This window comes from Eleutherodactylus coqui, chromosome 4 (assembly GCF_035609145.1).
Source record: "Eleutherodactylus coqui strain aEleCoq1 chromosome 4, aEleCoq1.hap1, whole genome shotgun sequence".
Taxonomy (NCBI): domain Eukaryota; kingdom Metazoa; phylum Chordata; class Amphibia; order Anura; family Eleutherodactylidae; genus Eleutherodactylus; species Eleutherodactylus coqui.
This window is the reverse complement of record NC_089840.1, coordinates 193959969-193978741: the sequence shown is the minus strand read 5'-3', so window position 1 is coordinate 193978741 and position 18773 is coordinate 193959969.

The following is an 18773-nucleotide window of genomic DNA, read 5'->3' as shown; positions in this document are numbered from 1 at the left end:
AGAAGAGACCCTCGGTTTTAGTTTAGTTAAGTTGTTGATGGTGGAGAGGGATGCACTCTTTGGGACTGGTTCCATAGAAGAAGATGCCTTCGGTTGTTTTGCCATATATAAGGGGCTGACAATTCGGGTCAGAAGGATGCACTCTATGGAGCGTGTTATTATTATTATTGTTGTTGTTGTTCTAATATGCGTAAGATCTTATTAAAGAAGACAGAGCCCCTCAAGGGCTGCCGCCGTGTGGATCAATTGGTGGAAGAGAGACGAGTTCCAATTTGTAAACTGTAAGAAAACGCTTATGAAAATGTGTAACACGGACCCGCACGGTAGATTACAGTATGGTGACTAGGAAGTCTTTAGGACCAAGAAGCGTGCCTTGAAAGACCAAGGTTTGCTAGAAAGTGCTGGAGTGAGGAGGAGAGAGAGACAGTCAGAGACAGTTAAGTATGTACACATTATTTGTTTAAAGGTGTATAATACTAGGTAGATATAGATGTATATGTGTGTATATATGTATATACTGTATGTGCAAATAGTTAACTGAGCTTGCTTTTAGATGAGAAAGATTGTTTACATAAAGCTGCAGTCTGTGTCTCGTTTTCAAGGTCAAGCGATAACAAAGCAGAGAAAATGAAATAATGACCCTGGAAAATATCTTTGCTTGCTTAAAATGAATTGAAATGAATTTAATTAATTATTCTGTCTTAGTAGGCAGGAAATATAGCAATTTCTAAGGTATATTCTTACTTATACAGGGGTTGAAAATGAATGTTGCAAGATCCCAGGATATGTGTTATTTATGAGTTCAAATGCAGGGAATAGTTAAACTAAAACAACTCAGTCAGTGAATGCATATTCGGAGAGATAACAGTTGGTTTTACAAAGGTGGGGGCTTTCAGATTTCACTCCAAACTCAGGGTCACAGAAACTAAAATACTTCAGTGTTTACTACAGCATATAATAGCTTCAGTACATAAGAAAGATAGAATGTCTCAGCCACTCAGCAAATTTTTTCACATAATTTGTCAAAGATAGCGCTCATTCACAATCTCATCTCAATAGAATCATGTACTTTATAACATTATAGCACTCACCTCAATGTTTTTCAACTGATGTATGTTTGTTTATCAGACTTTTTTGTCTGTGTATCTGTATGTACTGGTACACCTTCAATAGGGGGTGACGGAGCAGACTTGAGAGCATGGATCGATGAGAGTTAGTGACCCGTGTTCGGGCTGTGATGAATGTGAAAATGTGTGATGCAGGTATTGACTGGGGATAAAAGTCCCCCCATGCATGGGACTTTACTTGGTTGAGATGTGGATGCTTAGACTGTACAGCTGAAATGAAGGTTTGAAAAAAGACGCAAGCGACCAGTATCGAAGGGGTGGAGCTAGATGATGTAAAGTACGTAATGTTTCATCCCTCTTGTCCACAAGGGAGGGGGTGAGGATCTTGAGCAGCTAGTAAAAGTTTTTTTTCTTCTCTCTCTCAAATTTGATAAGACATTGCAGGCAGGATCAGATTAATAATGAATTTGCTTAAAGGATCTCACATTTCCAATATTAATAGGTGTTTGTAGATTATTCTGCCCTGATGTAACTCATGTCTCTGTTATTGGTGCTAACATCTTACAGGCCTTATCTGCATCGATCAAATCTTTTTACAATGTTGTACTACCTTGAAACCGGCTACTATTCTTCCAATTGAGTACCCTGGTTCAAAGGGGGGGAGGAGAAGGCATAGGTGATCTAGGTATTGCAAATCAGCCATTTTTAAATTTTTTGCAAGCCATTTTTAAATTTTTTAAATTTTTTTGCAACAAGGTTCTGATCTTTTTGAAATAGAATATCAGCATGATTGTCTAGCAGTGATGCAACAAGAAAATTTAAGTTTTAAAAAAAAGTTACTGAAAGCCCTTGTTAACAATGCATATTTTGAGTTGTTTTTTATAGATGGTACCAGGGTGATTGACGACTCCACACTGGATATGCAGTGGTCACACAACAAGATGTCCTAAAAGCAGAATGCCTCCGCATGTCGCAGTACAAGATGCGGAACTAAAAAGGCCATCACTGAGGCGTGTAGATTGGAGGAAGGTAAGACGGCAAACATTTACACTGATTCCCGGTATGCATTTGGCATAGCTCATGATTACGGCCCAACATGGAAGGCCAGACAGTTTTTTACCTCAGCAGGACAGCCAATTAAGAATGATGCAACGGTGCAGATTCTCATGGAGGCCCTACTTCTACCTGACAAAGTGGAAAGCTCACACCAATTCCTACACCGGAGAAACAAGAGGCAACGCCATCACAGACCACACAGCAAACGCAGCGGCCCTGAAGCCGTGGAAGAAAGAAGAAAAGAAGAATTTGATAAAAACTTTGGACTTTGATAAAAACTTGGACTTTGATAAAAACTTTGGACTTTGATATGCTAAAGACTTTACAGTTACAAGCCCCCAGGGAAAAATGGACTAAAAAGGGACGGCGTATGGTGAACAGTGGTGAACACTTCGCACTGAAAGAACTCATGATCCTGTATATCCTTTACATGCTATAATGTGGTACAATTCCTCTAACACACACCTTTAACTAATGTACACTAGCCCCCTGTTTCAGAACAAATTAATACAATCAATAAGACTACACTGAGGGTGAGAATCTAACACTGCATTGTGCTAAGAGAGAAGTTGACGTTCCAGGTGGTAGATTTAATCCACATGTATACATAGATGCAATAGGAGTGCCAAGGGGGGTGCCAGATAAATTTAATTCTAGAGATCAGGTTAAAGCAGGTTTTGAGTCCTTATTTGCTATTGTCACTGTTAATAATAATGTAGATTGGATGAATTATATCTATTCCAATCAGCAGAGGTTTGTAAACTACACCAGGGATGCTTTGCAAGGGTTAGCTGACCAGTTAGGGCCCACTGCATCCATGGCCCTAGAGTGGCTCTGGATATGATTTTAGCAGAAAGAGGTGGGGTATGTAATTTCCTGTATGTGTATTATCCCTTTGATCAAAAAGAGTATGAGTAAGGGACTGGATAATATGACCAAAATTTCCCTTGTTTGAAAAAAGATGAAGAGCCAGTTCCGATAATGCCAACCACGTACGTTACCAGAAGAATGGAGAAATGTACTAGTACTGCACCTGCCCTGATCTCCTAAGATGAATTGTCAGTGGAATTCCCATATGCCTAGGGACAGCGCAGAAGACCATAGGTTCCAGCGGGGGGGAACTCTGCGGGGTGTTAACTCGTACAGATAGAGGATATGGATGCCCGGAAATAAGCCCAGGGGATCCATGGCCTCCTTCTGAGGTGAGGTAGGGATCCCCCTCCTAGGAGTAGGGACTTACGGGCAGTGGAGAAACCCTGACACAAGGGAGAGGCGACCGAGGAAGAGTGCGAGGCCTGGTGCTTGATCTCTGTATTAAGTTTTTAGGGGGGGTTTGAGAAGGAAATATATATATATCCTTGTAGGTAGAAAAGAAAACACTGGAATATATACATTTATATAGATATAGTTATGTGCCTTTCTTTTTATATGTATACTTACTTTATTCTTATATGTACTAACTCTATGAAAAAACTTAATACTTTGCCTTATACCAGATATTCCAAAGGCCTTGCCAGGCGAAGACTAAATGTACAGCAAGGAATAACCAGACACGAAGGCCGCGTGTACTTGGCTGTTTTCCCAGAAGCGCCATACCTAGATGAAGACCGTTCAACTATGCATCTGAACTTTCACTGTCTCAGGCCGGAAATCTGGACTTCCCATATATGGTTATACTGTGAATTTTAGCCAATGAGCCCATCACCCATTTCTAGTGATGAGACCAAAGGGTATAAGATCTCATGTAATCTGTAATAAAGCGCGCAGCGCAGTCATGTCCCCGTGTGAGGAACGATACCAGACCTCCGTGTGGTGTTTTCTTCTTTACCGCCGGCAGCGGGGCAAGTGGGGTGGGCCTGATTGGTGTTGTACTTAGAATTTTTCCCTGCCAGTATTACCTCGATTAGTTATTCCTTTCTATCTTAAACTCCTGGAGTTCTTCTCTTCAAGTGGTCATGAGATCTTATTCTGACCACATGAGAATTACTTGGCTTTATATTATCAAGAAATCAGTTCTTCGCTCAGCATAATTCTTATGTGATGTTACATGACTCTACCATACAAGATCTTCATGGGGGGAGATAAACCCTTACAGTTACTGCTGGCTTCTGTCTCACAGTTATAATGAAGGAGATCACAGCTCATCCTCCTGACTTTATAATTATGGCCTGTAGTTTATTTAGTTAAATACAGAAGACAATGACAGTGAAGAAATCTCAGCATCAAGATGGTGCCTGATAAGGATCAGACAGGAGGCTGCACTGCATGGAAGTGACTGCAGTATGCATATTAGACATCCAGAATGTGACAAACAGATGACGTGGGCAAAGGTTTGAAAAATGTGTTTTTGCCGGGGGGGGGCCCTTTAAAACTCTGGTGCACTGCAGCATGATCACTTAAGAGGATGCCATGTATGCTCATGGTTTTTAAGAGGAACTGCATGCAAAATAAGACTATTTATATTGAGATTCCTTGCAGAGGGAAAATCATTGGGAGCCAGACAGATCTGTCAATTGTTTTTGTGTCCCAATTCAAAATCTGTAACATGAGCCCCTATATCATGTGCCCTTTCTAATACTGCTATATTCTGATGGGACACAGAGGCTTTGGGGCCAGGAGCCGATGCAACTGCTACCACTGCAGCCCCCTAAAGTTACACCACTCAAACCAAGACTGTCCAAGCCAGACAAGCCCTTAAGATGAACACATCAATGAATTAGCAGTTGGATGAAATTGGATATATAATGTCTATAATGTGTAGACATTTATCCCACCTTTGAGAAATGTTGAAATAAAAAGAAAGCCGTGTAAATATTATCTGAAAATCTAATCTTACCAGCAGAAACTTCCGGAAGCTTAGGAACAGTGCCACCTGGTTAGTAGATTAACTTCACATAAGACGAATTAGAAAATGTGGGAACTCTACCCAACCTCCGGAATATAAAGATTTTCCAACACCACGACCAAGCAGAGAGAAGCTACTGGATTTACTTGTCTCATTAGGAGGATCTTGACCTTTCCATCAAAGGAGGACGTCCTTGAAAGAAATCACCTTTTTATATAGGGATTTGGATGATTATTCCAGCTGTCGCTGCAGACCTGTTTATTTGTCTAACATATGTTTAGGAAAAAGGGAGACCTGTCCTACAATGTCATTGTAACCGAGACATAAAGACATGCTTCCATACGCTCATAGCTAGGAAACCTGCTATTGAGGACAGTTAAGGATTTATATACCAAAAGACTTTCCCATATGGATATTTGCCTTCCTTTTTCTCCTACGGGGATATAGTGTAAGTTAAACAGGGGCCTTAAGGCCAGCATCACTTAACCATGAATGAAAGGAATTCAATCTCGAAGCGTGCTATCGTAGACTTCTCAACTATACTATTAAATAACAGGTGGTGCTGTATTGTGGGACACAAAATCTTTTATGTATATATATATATATATATATATATATATATATATATGGTGAATATAAAAAGTCTACACAACCCTGATAAAATGCCAAGTTTTTGTCATGTTAAAAAGTCTGGCCAAAATGAACCCTCTCAGATGTATTCCCACCTTCAGTGTGACCCGTTATCTGTACAATTCCATTGAAAAACAAACAAATCTTTTAGGACGGAAAAAGAAAAATAGCAAAGCTTAAATAATGTGGTTGCATTAGGACAGCTGCATGGGGGCGGATCGGATTCCGCCCCCATGGATGGTCGCTGTCGAACATGCGCAACACAGCTGTTTTCCTTTAAATCCCTGCTTGAATCCGCAACCTTTCTGCAGGAAGGGCGACATGTCAGCGCAGATTCGCTCAAAAATAGAGCTTGTTGCAATTGTTTTTTTCCTCTGCATGCGGAAATCGCAATTGATTTCTGCTCATGTGCAGGAAGAATCCCTTTTCCATGGCATGCTATGGACAGTATTTGCTGCGGAACCCCTAATTCTGCAATGCAAATCTGGTCATGTGCAGCCAACCTAAGTGTGAACACCCTCTTATATTTGGGGATGGGGTTGTGTTCAGAATTAGCCAATCACATTTATACGCATGATAACTAGTAGTCAGTACTTCGCTGCCAGTATTTACAGGGATTCTGATTTCCCCCATATAAAGTTTGGCTATTTCAGAAGGATTTTCCTGACATTTTCTTAGTTGACCCGTAAAGATCTTACAGCAAATAAAAGGGATCTGATAGTTGGAAGCTATCAGTCAGGTGAAGGGGAAAAAAACATGTCTAAGGCATTACATATACCATGGAATACAATGAAGACCATCATTAAAGGGGTTCTGTCATTAGAAAAAAAATCAATACTTACCTATTCCTCCCCGGATCTCACTGCAGTGGGGCCGTACGGGACCCCCGAAGATCGTTCGGGGGATTTAAATCCCCAGAATTAACAGCGGCATTTAAAGGTTTAATAGCCGCAATCGGCTGCACGGCCAATTGCAGCTATTGCCCGCGGGTGTCAGCTGTAATAAACAGCTGACGCCTGCACCCCGCGACCTCTCTTCATACATACCCCGACGTCCTGGAGTGGGAAGGGGTTAAAGATAAAATACTCTCTAAATAATATCTATTTTGTTTAGACTTCAATAAAGTGTATTTAACTTTTTAGATGACTTTTTTAGAATTACCTGCTCTGTGAGTAAATGAGGAATATTGCTATTTCTGTATATTACAAAATGTGTATCCTACATTTTCCCAAAGTTCTCCTCTGCAGGGTGTACATCTGATTCTTCCTTCTTTCAGAACTGGTGGGTGGGAGCCTTCTGTTGTGCTGTGTTGTATAGGCTGTGCAGAGAACCAAAGATTCTAGTTAGAGATGAGCGAGCACCAAAATGCTCGGGTGCTCGTTGCTCGAGTCGAACTTTCCGCAATGCTCGAGGGTTTGTTTCGGGTAACGAACCCCATTGAAGTCAATGGGCGACTCGAGCATTTTTGTATATGGCCGATGCTTGCTAAGGTTTTCATTTGTGAAAATCTGGGCAATTCAAGAAAGTGATGAGAACGACACAGAAACGGATAGGGCAGGCGAGGGGCTACATGTTGGGCTGCATCTCAAGTTCCCAGGTCCCACTATTAAGCCACAATAGCGGCAAGAGTGGGCCGCCACCCCCCCCCCAACAATTTTTACTTCTGAAAAACCCTCATTAGCAAGGCATACCTTAGCTAAGCACCACACTACCTCCAACAAAGCACCATTACTGCTTGCATGACACTCCGCTGCCACTTGTCCTTGGTTACATGCTGCCCAACCCGCCCGCACGACCCAGTGTCCACAGCGCATACCAAAGTGTCCCTGCGCAGCCTTCAGCTGCCCTCATGCCACACGCTGGCCTCATATTTTTATAAATAGTCACAGGCAGGTACAACTCCGCAATGGGAATTCCGTGTGCCCCCGACAGCATGGGTGGCTCCCTGGAACCCACCGGCGGTACATAAACAAATCCCATTGCAGTGCCCAGCACAGCTGAGGTAACGTCACATTAAATGCAGGTGGGCTTCGGCCAACACTGCATGCCCAAGTCAGACAGGGGTTCTTTATAAGTAGACACATGCAGTTACAACTCCGTGTGGACCGACAGCATCGGTGGGTCCCAGGAAGCCACCGGCGGTACATAAATAATTCCCATTGCATTGCCCAGCACAGCTGAGGTAACGTCAGATGAAATGCAGGTGGGCTTCGGCCCACACTGCATGCCCCAGTCAGACCAGGGTTTTTTATAAATAGTCACAGGCAGGTACAACTCCGCAATGGGAATTCCGTGTGCACCCACAGCATGGGTGGCTCCCTGGAACCCACCGGCGGTACATAGACAAGTCCCATTGCAGTGCCCAGCACAGCTGAGGTAACGTCACATTAAATGCAGGTGGGCTTCGGCCCACACTGCATGCCCCAGTCAGACTGGGGTTCTTCATAAGTAGACACATGCAGTTACATCTCCGTGTGGACGGACAGCATAGGTGGGTCCCAGGAAGCCACCGGCGGTACATAAATAATTACCATTGCATTGCCCAGCACAGCTGAGGTAACGTCAGGTGAAATGCAGATGGGCTTCGGCCCACACTGCATGCCCCAGTCAGACCGGGGTTTTTTATAAATAGTCACAGGCAGGTACAACTCCGCAATGGGAATTCTGTGTGCACCCACAGCATGGGTGGCTCCCTGGAACCCACCGGCGGTACATAGACAAGTCCCATTGCAGTGCCCAGCACAGCTGAGGTAACGTCACATTAAATGCAGATGGGCTTCGGACCACACTGCATGCCCCAGTCAGACTGGGGTTCTTCATAAGTAGACACATGCAGTTACATCTCCGTGTGGACGGACAGCATAGGTGGGTCCCAGGAAGCCACCGGCGGTACATAAATAATTACCATTGCATTGCCCAGCACAGCTGAGGTAACGTCAGGTGAAATGCAGATGGGCTTCGGCCCACACTGCATGCCCCAGTCAGACCGGGGTTTTTTATAAATAGTCACAGGCAGGTACAACTCCGCAATGGGAATTCTGTGTGCACCCACAGCATGGGTGGCTCCCTGGAACCCACCGGCGGTACATAAATAAATCCCATTGCATTGCCCAGCATGGCTGAGGTAACATCAGATTAAACGCAGGTGGGCTTCGGCCCCCACTGCATGCCCCAGTCAGACTGGGTTTTTTATAAATAGTCACAGGCAGGTACAACTCCGCAATGGGAATTCTGTGTGCACCCACAGCATGGGTGGCTCCCTGGAACCCACTGGCGGTACATAAACAAATCCCATTGCAGTGCCCAGCACAGCTGAGGTAACGTCACGTTAAATGCAGGTGGGCTTCGGCCCACACTGCATGCCCCAGTCAGACTGGGGTTCTTTATAAGTAGACACAGGCAGGTACAACTCCGTGTGGACCAACAGCATGGGTGGGTCCCAGGAAGCCAACGGGGGTACATAAATAATTCCCATTGCATTGCCCAGCACAGCTGAGGTAACGTCAGATGAAATGCAGGTGGGCTTCGGCCCACACTGCATGCCCCAGTCAGACCAGGGATTTTTAGAAATAGTCACAGGCAGGTACAGTTCCGCAATGGGAATTCCGTGTGCACCCACAGCATGCGTGGCTCCCTGGAACCCACTGGCGGTACATAAACAAATCCCATTGCAGTGTCCAGCACAGCTGAGGTAACGTTACATTAAATGCAGGTTGGCTTCGGCCCACACTGCATGCCCCAGTCAGACTGGGGTTCTTTATAAGTAGACACATGCAGTTACAACTCCGAGTGAACTGACAGCATAGGTGGGTCCCAGGAAGCCACCGGCGGTACATAAATAATTCCCATTGCATTGCCCAGCACAGCTGAGGTAACGTCAGATGAAATGCAGGTGGGCTTCGGCCCACACTGCATGCCCAGTCAGACTGGGGTTTTTTATAAATAGTCACAGGCAGGTACAACTCCGCAATGGGAATTCTGTGTGCACCCACAGCATGGGTGGCTCCCTGGAACCCACCTGCAGTACATAAATAAATCCCATTGCATTGCCCAGCATGGCTGAGGTAACGTCAGATTAAATGCAGGTGGGCTTCGGCCCCCACTGCATGCCCCAGTCAGACTGGGTTTTTTTTAAAAATAGACACAGGCAGGTACAACTCCCTAATGTGAAGTCCGTGTGGACCCAAAGCATGGGTGGCTCCCCGGAACCCACCGGCGGTACATAGACAAATCCCATTGCAGTGCCCAGCACAGCTGAGGTGACGTCACATACAATGCAGATAGGCTTCGGCCCACACTGCATGCCCCAGTCAGACTGGGGTTCTTTATAAGTAGACACATGCAGTTACAACTCCGTGTGGACCGACAGCATAGGTGGGTCCCAGGAAGCCACCGGCGGTATATAAATAATTCCCATTGCATTGCCCAGCACAGCTGAGGTAACGTCAGATGAAATGCAGATGGGCTTCGGCCCACACTGCATGCCCCAGTCAGACCGGGGTTTTTTTATAAATAGTCACAGGCAGGTACAACTCCGCAATGGGAATTCTGTGTGCACCCACAGCATGGGTGGCTCCCTGGAACCCACCGATGGTACATAAACAAATCCCATTGCAGTGCCCAGCACAGCTGAGGTAACGTCACATTAATTGCAGGTGGGCTTCGGCCCACACTGCATGCCCCAGTCAGACTGGGGTTCTTTATAAGTAGACACAGGCAGGTACAACTCCGTGTAGACCGACAGCATGGGTGAGTCCCAGGAAGCCACCGGGGGTACATAAATAATTCCCATTGCATTGCCCAGCACAGCTGAGGTAACGTCAGATGAAATGCAGGTGGACTTCGGCCCACACTGCATGCCCCAGTCAGACTGGGTTTTTTTAGAAATAGTCACAGGCAGATACAGCTCCGCAATGGGAATTTCGTGTGCACCCACAGCATGCGTGGCTCCCTGGAACCCACTGGCGGTACATAAACATATCCCATTGCAGTGCCCAGCACAGCTGAGGTAACGTCACATTAAATGCAGGTGGGCTTCGGCCCACACTGCATGCCCCAGTCAGACTGGGGTTCTTTATAAGTAGACACAGGCAGGTACAACTCTGCGTGGACCGACAGCATGGGTGGGTCCCAGGAAGCCACCGGTGTTACATAAATAAATCCCATTGCATTGCCCAGCACAGCTGAGGTAACGTCAGATGAAATGCAGGTGGGCTTCGGCCCACACTGCATGCCCCAGTCTGACTGGGGTTTTTAATACATAGGCACTAGCAGGTACAAATCCCTAATGTGAAGTCCCTGTGGACCCACAGCATGGGTGGCTCCCTGGAACCCATCGGCGGTACATAAATGTATCCCATTGCAGTGCCCTGCTCAGCAGAGCTGACGTCACATACAATACAGGTGGGCTTCTGCCCGCAGTGCATGCCCCAGTCAGACTGGTAATATGTACCTGAACAGTAACCGCATTGGTGGGAAATGGCCTCGCCACCATCATGTCTTTGGGAAGCCTCCGTTTCCACACCACAGTGACATAGCATTAGCAGCGGTATAGTCAGAGCCCAGAATTAGTAACATTTCAGCTGTAGCATTAGGGACAGGCCCCAGAAACATATCACTAGCAGCAGTATAGGGCGAGTACAGTCTTAGTTTCATTTCAGTAGTAGTAGCAGTCAAAACAGGCCACAGTAATATTCCCGTTGCAGCAGTTTAGGGAGATAACAGTCTCTTTCACATTTCAGTAGTTGCAGTATACACAAGGTCCCAATTACATTTATGTAGCAAAAGTGTAGGCCAACCCCACCCACCTTGCTGTAGCATGAGTGCAGGCAAAGCCCATAAAAATTACGAGGATTACACTGTAGGCGAGGGCCCAAAAAAACTGGTATACCAACAGTACTAATGTACCTCAGAAAAATTGCCCATGCCCAACCAAGAGGGCAGGTGAAACCCATTAATCGCTTAGTGTACTGTGGCTTAATTTGTAACTAGGCCTGGAGGCAGCCCAGTTAAAATAAAAATTGGTTCAGGTGCAAGTTTTAACGCTTTAATGAGAATTGAAACGTATAAACATTGTTTACTAAAGTAATATGACTGAGCCTTGTGGGCCTAAGAAAAATTGCCCGTTCAGCGTGATTACGTGAGGTTTCAGGAGGAGGAGCAGGAGGAGGAGGATGAATATAATACACAGATTGATTAAGCTAAAAGGTCCCCGTTTTTTATGGTGATAGAGAACGATGCTTCCATCCGCGGGTGCAGCCTACGTATTGTTTAGGTACCGCTGCTGTCCGCTGGTGGAGAAGAGAAGTCTGGGGAAATCCAGGCTTCATTCATCTTTATGAGTGTAAGCCTGTCGGCACTGTCAGTTGACAGGCGGCTACGCTTATCCGTGATGATTCCCCCAGCTGCACTAAACACAACCTGGCCCTCGGAACTGCGCCTTCTGCCACTAGCGCTTTCGGATGGGAATTTTACCATCAGTTTGTCCACCAGGGTCCTGAGGTATAGCATCACTCTCGAACCCCTTTCCTCTTCGGGTATGAGAGTGGAAAGGTTCTCCTTATACCGTGGGTCGAGCAGTGTGTACACCCAGTAATCCGTAGTGGCCAGAATGCGCGTAACGCGAGGGTCACGAGAAAGGCATCCTAACATGAAGTCCGCCATGTGTGCCAGGGTCCCTGTATGCAACACATGGCTGTCCTCACTAGGAAGATCACTTTCAGGATCCTCCTCCTCCTCCTCCTCCAGCCATACACGCTGAAAGGATGACAGGCAAGCAGCATGGGTACCCTCAGCAGTGGGCCATGCTGTCTCTTCCCCCTCCTCCTCATGCTCCTCCCCCTCCTCCTCCTCCTCAACGCGCTGTGATATAGACATGAGGGTGCTCTGACTACCCAGCGACATACTGTCTTCCCCCGCCTCCGTTTCCGAGCACAAAGCGTCTGCCTTTATGCTTTGCAGGGAACTTCTCAAGAGGCATAGCAGAGGAATGGTGACGCTAATGATTGCAGCATCGCCGCTCACCATCTGGGTAGACTCCTCAAAGTTTCCAAGGACCTGGCAGATGTCTGCCAACCAGGCCCACTCTTCTGTAAAGAATTGAGGAGGCTGACTCCCACTACGCCGCCCATGTTGGAGTTGGTATTCCACTATAGCTCTACGCTGCTCATAGAGCCTGGCCAACATGTGGAGCGTAGAGTTCCACCGTGTGGGCACGTCGCACAGCAGTCGGTGCACTGGCAGATTAAACCGATGTTGCAGGGTCCGCAGGGTGGCAGCGTCCGTGTTGGACTTGCGGAAATGTGCGCTGAGCCGGCGTACCTTTCCGAGCAGGTCTGACAAACGTGGGTAGCTTTTCAGAAAGCGCTGAACCACCAAATTAAAGACGTGGGCCAGGCATGGCACGTGCGTGAGGCTGCCGAGCTGCAGAGCCGCCACCAGGCTACGGCCGTTGTCACACACGACCATGCCCGGTTGGAGGCTCAGCGGCGAAAGCCAGCGGTCGGTCTGCTCTGTCAGACCCTGCAGCAGTTCGTGGGCCGTGTGCCTCTTCTCTCCTAAGCTGAGTAGTTTCAGCATGGCCTGCTGACGCTTGCCCACCGCTGTGCTGCCACGCCACGCGACACCGACTGCTGGCGACGTGCTGCTGCGGAACATCTTGATTGCGAGACAGAGGTTGCGTAGGAGGAGGAGGAGGGTGGTTTAGTGGAGGAAGCATACACCACCGCAGATACCACCACCGAGCTGGGGCCCGCAATTCTGGGGGTGGGTAGGACGTGAGCGGTCCCAGGCTCTGACTCGGTCCCAGCCTCCACTAAATTCACCCAATGTGCCGTCAGGGAGATATAGTGGCCCTGCCCGCCTGTGCTTGTCCACGTGTCCGTTGTTAAGTGGACCTTGGCAGTAACCGCGTTGGTGAGGGCGCGTACAATGTTGCGGGAGACTGGTCGTGCAGGGCTGGGACGGCACATCGGTAAAAGTAGTGGCGACTGGGAACCGAGTAGCGCGGGGCTGCCGCCGCCATCATGTTTTTGAAAGCCTCCGTTTCCACAAGCCTATACGGCAGCATCTCCAGGCTGATCAATTTGGCTATGTGCACGTTTAACGCTTGAGCGTGCGGGTGCGTGGCGGCGTACTTGCGCTTGCGCTCAAACAGTTGCGCTAGTGACGGCTGGACGCTGCGCTGAGAGACATTGGTGGATTGGGCCGAGGTCAGCGGAGGTGAGGGTGTGGGTGCAGGCCGGGAGACGGTCGTGCCTGTGTCCTGAGAGGGGGGTTGAATCTCAGTGGCAGGTTGGGGCACAGGGGGAGAGGCAGTGGTGCAAACCGGAGGCAGTGAACGGCCTTCGTCCCACCTTGTGGGGTGCTTGGCCATCATATGCCTGCGCATGCTGGTGGTGGTGAGGCTGGTGGTGGTGGCTCCCCGGCTGATCTTGGCGCGACAAACCTTGCACACCACAGTTCGTCGGTCGTCTGCACTCTCAGTGAAAAACTGCCACACCTTTGAGCACCTCGGCCTCTGCAGGGTGGCATGGCGCGAGGGGGCACTTGGGGAAACAGTTGGTGGATTATTCGGTCCGGCCCTGCCTCTACCCCTGGCCACCCCACTGCCTCTTCCAACCTGTCCTGCGGCTGCAATTGCCTCCCCCTCTGAAGACCGGTCCTCAGTTGGCTTATCACACCAGGTGGGGTCAGTTACCTCATCGTCCAGCCGCTCTTCCTCCGAATCCTCTGTGCGCTCCTCCCTCGGACTTACTACCCTTACTACTACCTCACTGATATACAACTGTGTCTCATCGTCATCGTCCTCCTCACCCACTGAAAGCTCTTGAGACAGTTGCCGGAAGTCCCCAGCCTCATCCCCGGACCCCGGGAACTTTCCAAAGGTTGGGCATCGGTCACAACAAACTCCTCCGGTGGGAGAAGAACCATTGCTGCCCAATCTGCGCAGGGGCCCGAGAACAGTTCCTGGGAGTCTGCCTGCTCCTCAGAATGTGTCATTGTAATGGAGTGAGGAGGCTGGGAGGAAGGAGGAGCAGCAGCCAGAGGATTCAGAGTTGCAGCTGTGGACGGCGTAGAAGACTGGGTGGTCGATAGATTGCTGGATGCACTTTCTGCCAACCACGACAGGACCTGCTCACACCGCTCAGTTTCTAATAAAGGTCTACCGCGTGGACCCATTAATTTTGAAATGAATCTGGGGAGCCCAGAAACTTGCCTCTCTCCTAATCCCGCAGCAGTCGGCTGAGATACACCTGGACCAGGAGCTCGGCCTGTGCCCACACCCTCACTTGGGCCTCCGCGTCCTCGCCCGCGTCCACGTCCACGTCCTGTAGGCCTACCCCTACCCCTCAGCATGGTGTATTACGAGTAGAGCAGAAACAGAACACTGTAATTAAATGTGGCGCTTATTGACCTGTGGTTGGAGGCTGACTTCACTTACGGAACGCACAGCAGAGCCAGGAAACAATTATGCGCAAGCCTGTAGTGAGACCTAGGTGCGTATGACTGAGCTGCTGCAATTCACAGCGCAGAACCAGTGAAGTGGACAAAGCCCAGTGGTAGGCCTTAAGTATTTTGCCTCAATTTTTTAAAATGGTGAGGTGAAAAACCAGAGACACCACATGCAGCGGATATAATGTGTACTGTTTCCCTGTGGCGGAATGTCGGCGGTCATGTAACGGGAGCAGCAGAGCCAGAAAACAATTATGCGCAAGTCTGCTGTAACGCTTAGCTGGGTATTAATTAGCATCTACTACCTCCAGCAGACACCATATGCAGCGTATATTATGTATACTGTTTCCCTCTGTCGGGATGACGGCGGTCATGTAACGGGCGCAGCAGAACCAGGAAACAATTATGCGCAAGCCTGTAGTGAGACCTAGGTGCGTATGACTGAGCTGCTGCAATTCACAGCGCAGAACCAATGAAGTGGACAAAGCCCAGTGGTAGGCCTTAAGTATTTTGCCTCAATTTTCTAAAATGGTGAGGTGAGAAACCAGAGACACCGCATGCAGTTGATATAATGTGTACTGTTTCCCTCTGGCGGGATGACTGCGGTCATGTAACGGGCACAGCAGAGCCAGGAAACAATTATGCGCAAGTCTGCTGTAACGCTTAGCTGGGTATTAATTAGCAACTACTACCCCCAGCAGACACGCAGTAAACTGAAGACAGTCACAGGCAGCCCAAATATAGTATTTTTCCCCAATTTTTTTGAAAAAGCCCACTGCCTATATAGCCAGTATACCTCTTTCCCTGTACCACTGTCCCTGCCTCACCAGTACTGCCCCTATACTGAGTAAAATGACTGCAGACTGAGGACGCTATGGTTTGCACGGCCGATATACACAAAAAAAAAAAAGTGCAACACTGCTAAGAGCAGCCTCAACAGTACTGCACACGGTCAGATGTGGCCCTAAGAAGGACCGTTGGGGTTCTTGAAGACGAATATAACACCTAACACTCTCCCTATAGCAGCTACAGCAAGACAGCACTTTCCCTGATCTCTGTCACCATGCATCTGTGCCGAGCCGCGGGCGGGGCAGATTTAAATACTCTGGTGTCATCTGATCTCGCCAGCCACTCACTGCAGGGGGGTGGGATAGGGCTGGAACGTCACAGGAGGAAGTTGTAATGCCTTCCCTGTGCTTCTATTGGCCAGAAAAGCGCGCTAATTTCTCAGGGAAGGAAATGTAATGGAGTCGAGCACCGCGTGGTGCTCGTCTCGAGTAACGAGCATCTCGAACACCCTAATACTCGAACGAGTATCAAGCTCGGACGAGTACGCTCGCTCATCTCTAATTCTAGTCCATAACTGTTTGCAACACACACAGAATTAAGACTCATTATGAAGGGCACTACAACAGTACTAGGATGGAGATGTAATTTCAATAGGTAAAGCTCAGTAAACTGTCACTATTAACTGCAGGCAGTGTCTGTGTGAGTCTCCTTCTCTCTCCCTCTACCCTCTGCTCTCTGTACACTTCAATGAGCATGAGGACTCATCCTCCTCTTCGGCTACTTGTTGTCCCTGTCAAAGGAAGTTTTAGTTATTTTTTTCTTATAGTTTTTAACATTTTTTTTTTAAACTTTTTTTTAGTTTATTTCCACTAGAGGACATCAACATCACTTAGATTATTTTTATATTACACTGCAATATTTCAGCAGTCCATTAGTACCCAGCAATTCTGTTGCTGGGGGAATGATGGCATACAGAGGAAGTCACAGTCAACATTGATCACAATATCTAAAGAGTTAAACCGCTGGGATCCTATGGCAAGCCTAAATAGGTTGGAAGTTCTTTAAAGACACAAGATATTCTAGATATTCATGGTGATTATGATGGCTCTACTTCACTGAATTAAACGTTCGAGAGTATATAAAATTAATTATGTGTAATTCATTATCTTTTTTTTTCCTCTTTTTTGTATGATGTAACGGAGGTGTATTTATTCCGGTCCACCCTCATATGTGCACCAGATATTTTCTTAAGGCATACATGTATGGACCTGTGTCCATTTGTCTGGTGCTATCTATGTTTGAGACATGTATGTTGTATATATCCTTTGTGTTGTGTCTGAATACAGGCAAAGCTGAGATGCCTCACTGGCTGTGTCTGTATACAGTCGGATGGGTAATGTCTGACTGTTGTTATCTGAGTCTAGACTCTGAATACAGTCATGAGAGTGATGCCTGACTGCTTATGTCTGTGTTCTATTAGGCCTCATGTCCACGGGGAAAATCGGGCCCGCTACGGATTCTACATGTAGAATCTGCAGCGGGTCCCTCCTGCCCCGCGGACATGAGGGCTGAAAATACAAATAAATGACAATAAACTTACCTCCCATCCGCTCCGTTTCTTCTCTTCGCGGCGGCGTCATCTTCTCTCGTCGCGGCCGGATCTTCATTCTTCGGCTCGGCGGATGTGCACGATGACGTCGGTGACGTGCCCCGCGCATGCGCCGGGCCGAAGCAAAATGATCCGGCCGCGGCTGAGAGAGGATGGCGCGGCGCCGAAGAGAAGAACCGGAGCGGGTAAGTAAAATGTGATTTTTGTGTCCCGCGGATCCGGACGGCTTCCATAGGCTTCAATAGAAGCCCGCGGGAGCCGTCCCCGCGGGAGACCCGCATGAAAATGGAGCATGGTCCAGATTTTTTCATGCTCCATTTTTTTTAAAATCACTTTTATTGACGATCCGCGGGTATTTATCTACCCGCGGGTGGTCAATGCATCCCTATGGGGTGCGGATCCGCGCGCGGGAGAAGAGTTAAAATCCGCTGCGGATTTTAATTCTTCTTTTCCCCGTGGACATGAGCCCTTAAAGGATTGTTGTCTATCTGAGTAAGTTTGTATCAAGACAGATGGATAATGTCTGACTGCAGGCGTATGTACCTTGTCCTGAGTCATGTTTTGTTTGTTCCCTGCATTCAACTGTGGTTGGACACCTGAGTTTTGATTACCCTCCGTCCATTGGTTGTCAGACACTTGAACCATGTCCTGTTTTGCCATGTCCACATGGTTGTCAGATGTCTGAATGAAATCCTTTATGTTCCCCCTCCGTCTCAAGGGTTATTGGATGTGGTACCAATTCCTATATTTGCTTCCTCCATCCGAATGTTTATTGGACACCTGTACCCCATCCTGTCTGTGGTGTTTGATGTGGCCATGGGCTCTGGTCTACAGGTCTTTGCCCAGCCTTATTAGCTTTTTTCATCTGCTATATACCTTCCTTATTCCTTCATCTAATGACTGGCTAGTACCATTAGGTTTGAGACAGGCCTCTCCCTATCGGGATGATCACCCTCCTTTGAGAAAGGGTCCGCCAAGCCAATTTTCATTTGGGATAGTATTCCCAATCTTGTCTTTTGGTGCTTGCCTTATTTTGGTGATGGAATACATTTATATGTTGGTCCATTGCGGGCATTATCTCATCATGGTTTGACGTGTTAGTGAGGTTTGTGGAGGACATCATAGTTGCACCCTGTATGAACGTTATGTCTAAGCTGTGAAATATAATAACATGATGCATTTAATTAGAATGATCATTGAAGACAAGATAGGGAAACGGACATGGGCTTGCTTTCTGTATTTGGATTTGAAGAATTAAGATTGAAATTTTTAATTTATTTGGAACATCAAATCAAACACCTGATTGGAGTCAAGTCCAAGGCCA